The 12,335-nt window shown below is 39.0% G+C and overlaps 1 long non-coding RNA gene across 3 annotated transcripts in view; it reads left to right on the top strand.

Moving 5' to 3' along the window:
* Positions 1–856: 856 nt before the first annotated feature.
* The window catches only part of LOC136238922 (uncharacterized), a 37,029-nt gene continuing 25,550 nt past the window's right edge, over positions 857–12,335 (top strand). The window contains exons 1-5 of one of the 3 annotated variants that reach the window (XR_010693283.1): positions 857–959; positions 5,145–5,259; positions 5,331–5,456; positions 6,025–6,423; positions 6,488–8,432. This is a non-coding gene — a long non-coding RNA (uncharacterized lncRNA). Of the gene's footprint in view, positions 960–5,144; positions 5,457–6,024; positions 6,424–6,487; positions 8,433–12,335 lie in introns of those variants that run through there. The other 2 variants (XR_010693287.1, XR_010693276.1) reach the window with 2 other exon arrangements.

Below are 12,335 nucleotides of genomic sequence, written 5' to 3'. Positions count from 1 at the left end.
GCAGAAAGTGTGTTTGAAAAGGTGGAGAAAGGAGAAAAAATCCATGACTGGACCTGGGCAGCCTCGAACCTGCAGCCATCCAATTAATGCTCGAGCACTTACAGGAGTCTGCCAGGTGGTCAGGATGTTTTCTCCTTTGGTTTAGTGCAACCATGATATAACAAGGTGGTGATATAGCCAATCAGTTATATCAACAGTCTCTATTTTTTTATTATTATGTACTCTTGGAAGTCTTGGTTATATTGATGTATTCATGATAGATGTGTGAGAGGCCAAACATTATGGTATTTGGCATTTAATTAAGTTACGTGTTGATACATGCCAACCACAACTACCCTGAGTGGTGATTGCTACATCATTTAGTTCCCTGTGTGTGTTACAATGAGAACATATATATGAACTATACTACAACGTTGAAACCGGGTCACTACTGCTGACTAGCATTGCTGCAATCCGGGTCAGACCCGGATGTGACCCAGATTAATTAAAGCTGAGACGTGTTTCGGCTAGTCTCGAGCGAGCAAACGAGTCTACATTTTGAGCGTTCCGAGACCAGTTTCTAGGACGTCTTGATCGCTTGATTCAGTGCTAATTTACCTCTTGATGGCTTGATTTGATTTCGATCCCAATTGCAGATGGTTCTACAGGACTATTGGTAGTGACTACCCCTTGAAATTACAATACTTTTCAGGACAATATTTATTTGAGATGTTTGATGACACATAACCAACCTCTTCTGGTCTCTAGTCAGTTATAGATTGTAATATAGTATAGTTCATATCTTCTCATTGTAACACACACAAGGAACTAAATAATGTAGCAGTCACCACTCAGGGTAGTTGTTGGATCAGGTGATCTCACTTTTGCACCAGTTGCTAATGGCGACCAGAATTCCTACATGTGTGTGGCTAGGAATATCGTTGGGTATGCTGAATCCTCCATCACTTTAACTGTATGTGGTACGTATGTGTGTGTACTGTATGTGTGTGTTTCTGGAATCTTGGAATGTATGCTCATAACTTGTGTGTGTGTGTGCATTGGGGCAGCATAGCGAAGGTTAGGGCGTGATTCCTAGCTGGGCCACTTTGGTGTTGTTGTTTCCTTAAGCAAGAAACTTGTTCCAACCTATCCATCTGTTAAAATGGGGACCTGGTGGCCTGGTGCCAACTGGGGAAGCAGCCCACCCAGCTGTAACATCAATGGGTACCTGGTGTAAACTGGGGAAGCAAATGCTCAACTGTCCATGTCTCATATAGCAGTTGAAGGTCCAAGTGGGACTTGGGTGCCCACACCTTCAACTGTGAGACATGGTAAAGCCTCCTGCGGGTTACTAGTCCTGCCCCAGGAGGGCATGCCTGCGCAGACTCATAGCACCTGAGTAGCGCACAGGTGCCCTGTGCTGGCCACTGGGCAGCACGACCACTTAGTGGTAGCTGAAGGCTTTGCTTTTGTGTGTGTGTTTTTATATACATGTATAATGTGTGTTCGTTTGTATGTATGACAGACAAATATGTGTACGTATGCACATGTTTGTAGATGTTCGAGTGTGTGTTGAACATGCTACAGTGTTTCTATAATCACATGTAATCACATAGCATATCAATCATGTACCATTTGGCCTTCCTTACGGTGTATGTTTTGATTCAACACAAATGGTGGATGGCCAACAACCTTGCGGATACATTTTTAATCATTGTAGTAATTAGCTCTCATTGTGTACAAAAGTTTTATACTTCCATTTCCTGTATACCTTGCAAGACTCCTAACACACATACAGTAGACACCTGGTTCTATTTGTGTAACAAGATTCACATCTTATAAGATGGTAGTCAACATTCCAAACATTGTGTTTGATAACTTGCTTATTGTTAAAGCTCTACAATAATATGTATATAGCTAATTGGAACTGACATGATCACATACATGGTTTATTGGTTTATTATTCATATAGTACATTTGAGTAAAATCTTCAAATACTTTAGCAACTGTAAATGGACTGGATATGTGTAGCTGCACTTATATAATGATCACATGGACCAATTGCGTACCATGAATTATCAGAACATGTTCTTAATCATACTGTAAACACGCCCCTTAGCTAAATTGTGATGCCATAATGATTCAACACCTTGCACTGTCAGCAAAGATAAAATGAAACACGAGTCCATGAAACGTGCACTGTATGTAAGCACTGTACGTGTGGAGTGTGCTAAGGTATTTTATGGACAAAAGTGATGGCAAACAGTGAAAACATCAAGATCACAGCCTTAGTGGTTATCAACTAACACTTGTGATGTGGGAAGGCTGCAATACCTAGAACTGCCTTGTGGTATATGGTTGCATAAAGAAAGTGTGAATGCAATTGGTTGTATGAATAGCATTTTATAGATGTGCATACAATTCAGTAACATGCGCAGAGAGTCAGAGACTCCTTTCTATATGTCTTCCTTCTGATATCATTTTGCTCTACCAATTTTCCCACAAATTTCCTTATCATATATATAAGGTCTGAAAGTTTCGGATGTACATTATATCAAATTATTATAAACAGTACTGAATGATACAGCTAACATCTAGCAAAGGATACAAGTGTGGATGTGTGTGGTTACAAGATGACAAGAAGCACTCCAGTAAGTATAAAAATAAAAGTTAGCTAATACAACAACAACTGTTAGTTTTACTGAATGTAGAGCTCCAGATGATCAATCAAAGGAGATGCATCAACAAAGTTAAACCGTGAACATAGTCTAGCTTCTATATTATTTGTAGTTGTTCCGGACAACTCACGATAAAACCATGGTTGGGTAGGGGTATCACAACAATTACTAGTGATGCAACCAGATCTGTCCCACAATGGGTCATTGAAGTAATAAGCAGAGTAATTGATAACATCAACAGCTCCTGATTCACAGTAATAGTTCGTACCCACAAAAGGAGGAGGGGATAATCCTCCACTAGCACATGGACAGTTACAACAAGATTCAGTACGATTATCATATCTTCCAATGGTATAACTCCAAATGTGTTGACGAGGACTACCATAGGTGATCAGTAGACCATCACCATAGTAGCTATCAATTGTTTGACCCTCATGGTGATAAGAAAAGAAACCAAGTAGGTCTCCCTTCTGATATCCTCTTGCTCTACCACACACCCTCTGCAGGGGCGGATCCAGGAGCTGGCAAGGGGAGGGGCACAAATACGCTAAGTTGTAGGTGGTTGGGGAAGTACTGAGATTCTCTTGTCACAAGTTAGTTTCTGCATTTTTGAAGCACCAAACAATCACCTCTTTATAGTGTCTCACTGCCCTTTGCAGATGGTTGTGAACTCTTAAAAGCTGTTCAAAAGGTTTTGAATATCTTAAACAACTGCAACACGATAATTATTTTTAGAGGCGCTTAGTACGCACGAATTAACGAAGGTGCTGGGTAACTATTTCACAACTAGTTTGACTGGTTTGCTTTGATTTCAAGTGAAATTCTACCATATTTTCACAAGTTTAATAGCAAAACTGATCTTGGCCTGACAAAGTTCAGTATTTTATTCGGAAGTAGCTATGGCTAGCTTCTCCACAAGGTGAGAGGGGGGGGGGGGGGGGGGGCATTTGCCCCAAATGCCCCCATCCTGGATCCGCCATTGCTCTGGTAACTTGTTCCATTAGTGGAGAAGTAGGCAGAAGAACAAGTTTGAGAATTGTCACTGACCACACGACAGAAACTAACACCAGAGTAAGTGTCTTCACGCCATCCATTGGGACAGTCACCTCCTGCACTAATAATGATATGGGCAATTCTTCTCCATCCTCCCCCCACACCAGCACATGTGGGGATCAAGTCTCCAGTAGTGGTTGTAATTTCTGTCATGTTACAATATGTCCATTGATTGTCATTAATACGGTAGTAACCTGACTTGTCACCAGTTTCAGGATTATTGTTGTAGATGTCCTCACAGGATGATCCAGTATAAGTCATCCCACAATATACCTTGGTGGGACCATCAGTAATCCAGTAATGTCCTGGTATATCGCGGCTTTCAGCATTCTTATTGTGGATGTCCTCGCAAGACTCTCCAGGGTAGAAAGGTGATTTAAAACGATGCACGCTACACTGTTCAGTAGCCATTACCAGTTCCTTAGTGAGGATCATTGTTATAATGTAATAAACTAACATCATCCTCATCACCAATAGTATACCACTTGTACTACAATACAGTTACAGAATAGTTAGTAATGAAAAAACCTACTTTATATAGTATTTCCCAACATCTGTTTTCAGCCATTCAATCCTGTAAGGTTTGACATGTTTGAACTTTAATAGTTTCTGTAATATTATCTTAACATTCCATATATATACACCATTACTGGCTTCTAGTTTGGTACAGTGTACATACGGCCATAGAGTCTGTACTCATGTTGTGCAGTGTACCATTATTAATGTGAAGTATAAGACATACATTATGTTAATACTCGTACTGTGTACAACTTAATATCATGCAGTGTAGACATTTCTTTTTTAATTTCTATTGGATGCAATACATGCATTTTAAACAGGTTTCTGTAATGCAATACTAATATCCCTTCAGGAAACTTACTACAACTTAAACTTGACTCCAAGTAAACAAGACAAAGAGCTCATTCCATCACCTTGCTCCTATAACTAAGTTCAACATTTCTATTTGTAAATTTCAATGTTTAAGAGCAGTATAAAAATACACTGTAAGCCAAGTGCCATATCCTAGTTTGTAAATTGCTTGTAAAGCATCACCCTATGTTACAGCTAATAAATAACAACCAGAGTATAAGGGCTACGTATGATTCCATAACCAGATCATGTTTCTATGATGGTTTTTACTGGTAGTATTTTAGACAGCATCCGCCACTTTAAAGGGGAACCATATACTGGTAGGTTATTCTCAAGTTGATGAATGACTGATGATTTGAGGTGGAGGTTTATTACTGACCACCCTAAAGTTTTGGGCCACCCTAAAATAGCTCATCAAGTGGTTCAGCACTATCTTAATTGAACAACAGGATCCCGTAACTAATAATAAAGCGTTCCTAAATGTATTGTGGTTTGTTCAATTGTAGTATGATCAATTGTGGTATTCAGTGCCTAAAACCTTTCTTGTATGCTTCTCTACTGCAGTTACTCCATGTCATGTCCATGAGCTGATAATTGTAATGTGAGTGTAGTACCTTGCTACTGCAGTGTTTTGTATCTGGTGATATATCACATGGGAGATAACAAGCTAAACAGAAAAGTAAGCCAGCATACTGTGTATAATTGTGGTACATATAAAACATAAATAAGACCATGTGTTTTCTCTCACAGCTATGTAACTGACAGGTCGTTCATGTAGTCTATAGCTGTATATGTAGTACATGATCAAGATGAAGGAGTGTATCAGTGTGTAGCTGAGAATAGGGCTGGTTGTGAATGTTACACTGTCTGTATTGGGTAAGTGTGTGTGTGTGTGTGTGTGTGTGAGTGTGTGTGTGTGTGTGTGTTGGGGGTCAGTCTTTATCAATTAAGGCTATGTTAGTTGGTGCCTCCATGTGATGACCCCTGGGCAGTGCTTGTTGTTTACTGGAGCTTCAAACACTGGCAAAAGCCAACTAGCCACATATGGTGCCACGTGCAATTGTGTTCCAGATATTTATTGTGGTTCTACATTCTTTGGACTTGCAATCCAAAGGAAGTCCGTGTTTTGCATGAGAGAATGACAAGTTTTGCTTGCTTTACAAAGTACTTTTTTAGCTATAGTGCGGAAACACTTTAGAAAAGATTGTAACTTACAAATTTGTTCCTGGAACATTCAATCGTCTCTAGAAACTTCTGACAATATTTGCAATTGTCGATGCCATAGCTTAATTTATCCTAGTGGCTCAGTGGATAGAAAATTAGATTTATTGGTGGGTGAACTGGAACGTTATAAGATTGCTGTGGCTGGAATTCAGGAAACTAAATGATTTGGGTTAGATGCATGGTCTGCTATTAATGGACATGCATTATTACATTCTGGTAGGCCAACTCCTAGTGATAATACTGGTGGACTGTTAGGAGGGAACGCAATGGAATTCTCATGAACAAGAGAGTTATTGTTGCTTGGTGGGCAGCTGGTAAGGAATGGAGGGCAGTTAGTTCAAGATTGGTAATGGCTAGACTCAAATGGACATTGAGAGTCGAAGATCCAAGGAATCATTCCTGATCATCATTTGTGTGTATGCTCCTACGGCAAAGGCTCTTCCAACTGTGAAGTCAAGATTCTCAGAACAGTTACAGGATGTGTTAGATGGGGTGCGTAACAATGATTTTCTAGTATTAGTGAGTGATTTTAATTTGAGAGTGGGTATGTTTAATCCCTAAGATGAATTATGGCATGGTGTTGTGGATATGCATGGACTTGAAGAAAGAATTCTTGCTGGTGAGAATTTTTACAGTTTTGTGAGTGTAACCAACTATCTATCATGAACATTTGTTTTCAACAGAAACTAATTCATTGTGGCACTTGAATGCACCCTGCAACAAAGCTCCATCATATGATTGATTTTATAGTGATGAGGTCTAGTCAGAGGATGTGTTGTCTTGACGTACAAGTGATGAGGGGTGCATGACCATCGTATGGTGAGAGCTAAGTTGAGGTTGATGTGTTCCCGGAGTGGAGGCATTCAGAAGCAACCCTTACCTTTTGTATTACGTACATTAACTAGTCAAGAAGTACATGATAAGTATGTAAGATGTCTGGAGCAGAAGCTGGTGGATTGGAGTTCCTCCACTGAGTTTTCTGCTGAGGAGTGTCGGAATCAGTTAAGATCTGGTATCACATCTTCTGCTGAAGAGTCAATATATAGGTAGAGGATACCGCTCCAACCCAGAATGGTGTGAAGACAATGTTGATATGTTGAAGCCATTGATTGACAAGAAGAATGAAGATTTACAGAAATGGTTGCAGAGGGATACCAGGGCTCCTTCTGTCAATTACAATGTACAGTGCAGAAGGCTGTGAATAAGGCTAAGGAAGAGTGGATACAGAAGGTGGCTTCGGATGCTGAAGCAGCTGTAAAGGATGGCAGAGTAATATGGAATTATATCCATAGGTTACAGCAAGTGTATGGTGGTCATAGGTCTGTCAGACCAACTGCTGTCTTCAAGGACAATGGTGAGTTGACTAAGGGGCCGTCTGAGGTGAGTGATCACTGGTTCCAATGTTTTAAGAAGGTTTTGAATGTTTGCATACGTATGATGCAAATGTGTTGGATGCATTGCCTCCTTTACCACCTTTGTTACATCTTGATGACCCTCCTACTATGGCTGAGCTTGAGGATGCTATGGGTAGGCTGAAGGCAAGGAAGGTAGGTGGCTTGTCTGGAATTTTTCCAGAGTTGGTCCTGAGTGGTGGTGCAATGAATTATTTGGTATGTGCAATGAACTATTTGGTATGTTCAATGAATTATTTGGTATGTGCAATGAACTATTTGGTATGTGCAATGAACTATTTGGTATATGTTCAATGAATTATTGGTATGTGCAATGAACTATTTGGTACACAGTAAATTCAAATGGATCAATTCAACCTCCATGGGTAAATTTAAACTACAAACTTTTTTTGTTAAAATGACCATCTAAAAGTGGTTATAACTAGGGTAGGCTTTTGGACTAAATCATGGTCAATATAACTAAATCAAGGTCAATATAACTGTTCACTTAGGATGTCGAAACAACATATTATCTGGGTAATTTCAGTGTGTATGGTCAAGTCTACTATAGCACAGATTAGATGACCAGCTACATGGTTAAATGTACAGTACACTGACCGTTATAACATTTGTGTTACATCCCACAATCAAAAGTGAACATGGAGAACATAGGTTTTATATACAATTTGAAAACTCTATAAGATCAGGTATGTTTAAAGTATTAAGATGCAGTATGTAACAATTATTGTGAATATGTGTCATAAATAGATTAATGCATGTTATTACTAATGATGACTGACTTGTTAATTAATGTAAACAAACAAACAAATAAACAAATATTTTGTGACATGAATTAATTTTACCACAGATGGTTAAAATAACCATGATGGCAAGGTTATTTCGAACACTTGGCTAGAGGTTGAAGAGACTTGCAGGGCATCTGGGTAATAGGACTATATCTTACAAAGTTAAAATAACGAAGTAAATCCTTGGGTTGTTATTGCCAAAAAATCGATCGTTTGAATTGCAGGTAAAACAACCCAAAAATTTGGGTCATTTGTACCCATTTGAATTTACAGTGTATATTCAATGAATTATTTGGTATTTTCAATAAATCATTTGGTATATTCAATGATTTTAGTGTTTTATTTTGTGGACTATATTTTTGCGAATTATATATTTTGCATTGGTAAATAATTTGTGTTGGGTATTGTTACCATAATCGGGTTGTTGTTAGAGCATAGATATTAGAGAAACGGGATAAGCAACCAGCCCGTCTGGCACCTATTAACACCTCACTCCACATGTGATTGCTTCAATTACGAATTACAATCAATTCTCTTAAATAACGTAAATCCAAGCGTAAATCTATCGAAGTTAAATAATTCCGAGCACCATGGCGAGGCTTGTGACCACTGAATCATGCTTACAAACGAGCTCAAAAGACCTCAGTGAATCACTAGAGCAGCTAATTTCAACGATGGAAGGTGAGTGAGCTGGCCTTGAACACCGTGACTGGTGCTGGATGTACGCAGAGCTAATGAATGACTACGGTCTTAAAGCACTCCCACTAATATTGTGGCTCTAAGGTTTGAGTTATGTATTGGTGATATATAAACCTGACCATTCAATCGTAGATATCTATGATGCAATCATCAGTTCTGATGATGGGATTAGATTTGTATAAGAAGTCTTGATTGTTCTGGACATGCATAGCCTACTACTGTATAAATATCTAAACTGCATGTTTGTAACTAGATTTCCCAGTAATGTGCTGTCTTATTTTAGGCCCTGCACGATTGCTGGTTATTGCAGTTAAATCCGTATTGACTGACAGAAAGTTTCAACTATCGTCACCTCAAGCCATCACTGCACTCAAGAGTGCTAAAGACCTAGTAAAACTGTGGAACAGTGAGCCACAGAAGCATCAACCAACAACTGATTTTGCTCAGTATTTAGTTGATCAACTCAAAACATGCTTTCAAACTAAAGCTAAATCTATGCATTTGAAAAAGGAGCGGATGTGGGGCAAGTATCACCAGCTTCGTACTTCTTCTGCTTTTAAACTGGAGTGGAAAAAGTTTCTGGGGGCATCTATAAGAGTTTCAAATATCTATTTCTTCCAGCACCTTACTCATAAGGTATTTACAGAACTGATAAACTTGGAATTTCCACTTGTAACAGAAACAGATGGGGAGGGTACATCTGACACAATAACAACAACAGAAAAAAATGCACTTCGATATGTTGCAGGATATGTATGCAGAAAAGTTAAAGATAACCTGATAAGTGCACATTGCAAAATCCCAAACAAGCAGTGTATGATCCAATGTTTGCTGGACATAAGCAGCAACACTGGTGATGATTTAGATTGCAATGAGTGGGTCAGCATGGTGAATAGAGGAGGGCTGTGGCGAATAAATGATGACGTGTACAGTGTTTTTGTTATGATGGAAGAACTTATTCGACCAATCCTAAGGAAAGAGTTTGCGGACCAGATAGATGAAGGCACAAAGAAAAAGATTGTTGACAAGATACTAAGTGATGAGGATTTACTTTTTCAGTGGTGCTTTGTGGTGAGGACAGTGGTAGATACAGAATTATCAGAAGTACTACTAAAACAAATTGCAGAGTTGTACCTTACCATGAGAGGTCATGCATTTGCCAGTTCTTGTCTTGAATTATATAAGCAAGCCAGCAAACAAAGTTTGCAAAAGAAGAAGGGACTACGCACGAAGCTGTCATCAAGCCAATAATACATTCTCATTATAAATATTTTCATTTTAAATAACTGATAATGACAGAATTATACACTTTCACCAAATATTATGCACATAAATGTGATTCACAATTTTTTATTTCTGATACTTCTCCGCTTAGGAAGTGGCTTGTTCTCTTTTCCAGCAATCCACATCTGTTGCCCTAGTAGAGTACTGGCTTTATTCGTTCCCCGGCAGTAGCCCCTGATGTTGGAACAAGTGGTGTTGACAACTCTTATCGTCTGAGTGTTCTTCTGGAACTGACTTGCATTAGGATTGTCATTAGATGACCCCCTTTGTCTTTGCTGTCCAAAAAATTTCTTAATGGGGTCTTGAGACAACCTATTGCTCAGAAACAGCGTTACTCCAGGTATCTTGAAGATGTACTGCAGGAATTCTATGAATGAATGTACTATATACAAGAAGCAAAGATAATACTAACACTTGCATTCACAGTGTAGGTCTCACCTGTAATTCTAAGGCCAAGACGTGTTTCATGACTTATCAGCATAGTATTTTTGTCCTCTGCAGAGAAGCCTTGCACTGCTTTCTCCCAATCATCAAGGTACTTTAAAAACACATCTTTCAACCACTACATAGATAGCAAATACAAATTCAACCAGCGTAAAATGCACTGATGCTTACATGACTCACCTCCACACGAAAATCACCTGCTTTTCGATAAGGTGACTTAAAAAGATTCTTCTCCTTTCTACCACTTGACATGTTCCTCACATTCAGACAGTCAAAAAACTTATCAAACATTTCGATGAATGTTATCGTTGCTGTCAGTGAATCCTCTTTTCTGTTCCTCATTGCATCAGCCACAGTATCACTTAATGCCTATGCAATGTTTGTTATTGTAGTAAACAACAAATTGCAAATACTCACCTGTACAGCTAGGTCTACCCGCATTTTTGAGTAGCTTGTCAAGTACACGTGTTCATACTTTAGTTTCTTGACTAATGCTAAGCCAGCACTTGTTCGTGATCGGTTGTTATAATACAAGTTCACCAGGTGGCTCCAAGAAATATCCTTTCCATTCTATATGTATACAAAAATAAGTGAATTTATAATACTGCACAATATCACACATACCCACAAATGTCTGTTGGAACTAGCCCAACAGTTTCTCACTGTTTTCATAAGGTGTGGCGGATCAGAAAAGAAAAAAAAAAGGCCTGTCATCATCTGTATAGGGATTGGAAACTTTATGGACAAAAGTAGATTTGGCCTTAGGGTCATGAAGACGAAATAATCTTCTGTTAGCAGCAAGCCCATCACAAGTTAAACCCATCACTTTGAAACCACATAGCTCCAACCGTTCAACTGCCTCCCATAAGGGGTGGTACATCTGATCACCAGACAGAGCAGCGCAAGGGAACTGACAATATGGAAATTCTAATTTTGTGAATAAGCCTTTAACCATTATCACTAGCATCGACTTTGCTAGCTGTGGCTCTCCCGTTTCATCTTGTTGAACAGCTTTCTCAAAATCAGACAAATGTGATTCTATGTCCCCAAGGTTAACAAATCCAGTGATGGCACCTGTAATTAATATTTTAAAATGCAGCAGTTTAGTTTGTTGTATACCTGTATGCTTATCGTATACCACGTCTTCCTTAATATGCATCTCGTCCATCAAAAGAATAACATATTTATCCTTTTCTTCACAATTCAAAATATCTGTTTGGTCCATTAGTTGCTGGCCGACGTCATCTGAAAACCCTACACAAGCCTTAGTGTAATAGGTGTAATCTTGTAAAGTTCTCTGTGATGGTAGCTTGATAACATTGGTTTCCCTCAACATCTCATATGCACCGCGTGAATAGTGCCGAAGGTATAAACACCATCGGATCATGAGAGGGTCCCACTTCATCGTCTTAGGGTTAGACAAGGATAATGCTTTCTTCTGGCTTTCCCAAAACATCCTTGCAAATGAAAGCTCTGGGTAATTCTCAGCCACAAAAGGTGATTTATCATCAACAATAGCTTTAAGGTTTTCATGGAGATCTTCACCAATGCTAACTCCCCTAGGCTCAAGTGCATGATCTAGCTTTTCCTGGATTCTGCTGATCTCTTGCTTTAACATTTTACATTGTGCATGCAGTCTCTTCATACGTTCATTCTTCTCTGAACTACTAAGACGTCTGTAGTTCGTATGGCTCTTGGGATCACATCTATCCTGGTCTTTAGGATGCTCTTTAGCATATACCATTTTGTTCAACACTTGGCGATAAGCATGGCATTGCTCACAACGATCACCATTCTCACTAAATATTGCACATTTACTGGTAAATATTGAATCCTTCTTTTTATCATAAAAAGCTGTTTGTTCGGTTCCTGCAAAATTTCAACATTATACTAATACACTGATAGCC

This window comes from Dysidea avara, chromosome 1, assembly GCF_963678975.1.
Source record: "Dysidea avara chromosome 1, odDysAvar1.4, whole genome shotgun sequence".
Lineage (NCBI taxonomy): Eukaryota > Metazoa > Porifera > Demospongiae > Dictyoceratida > Dysideidae > Dysidea > Dysidea avara.
This window is presented reverse-complemented; position numbering and strand designations above follow the sequence as displayed.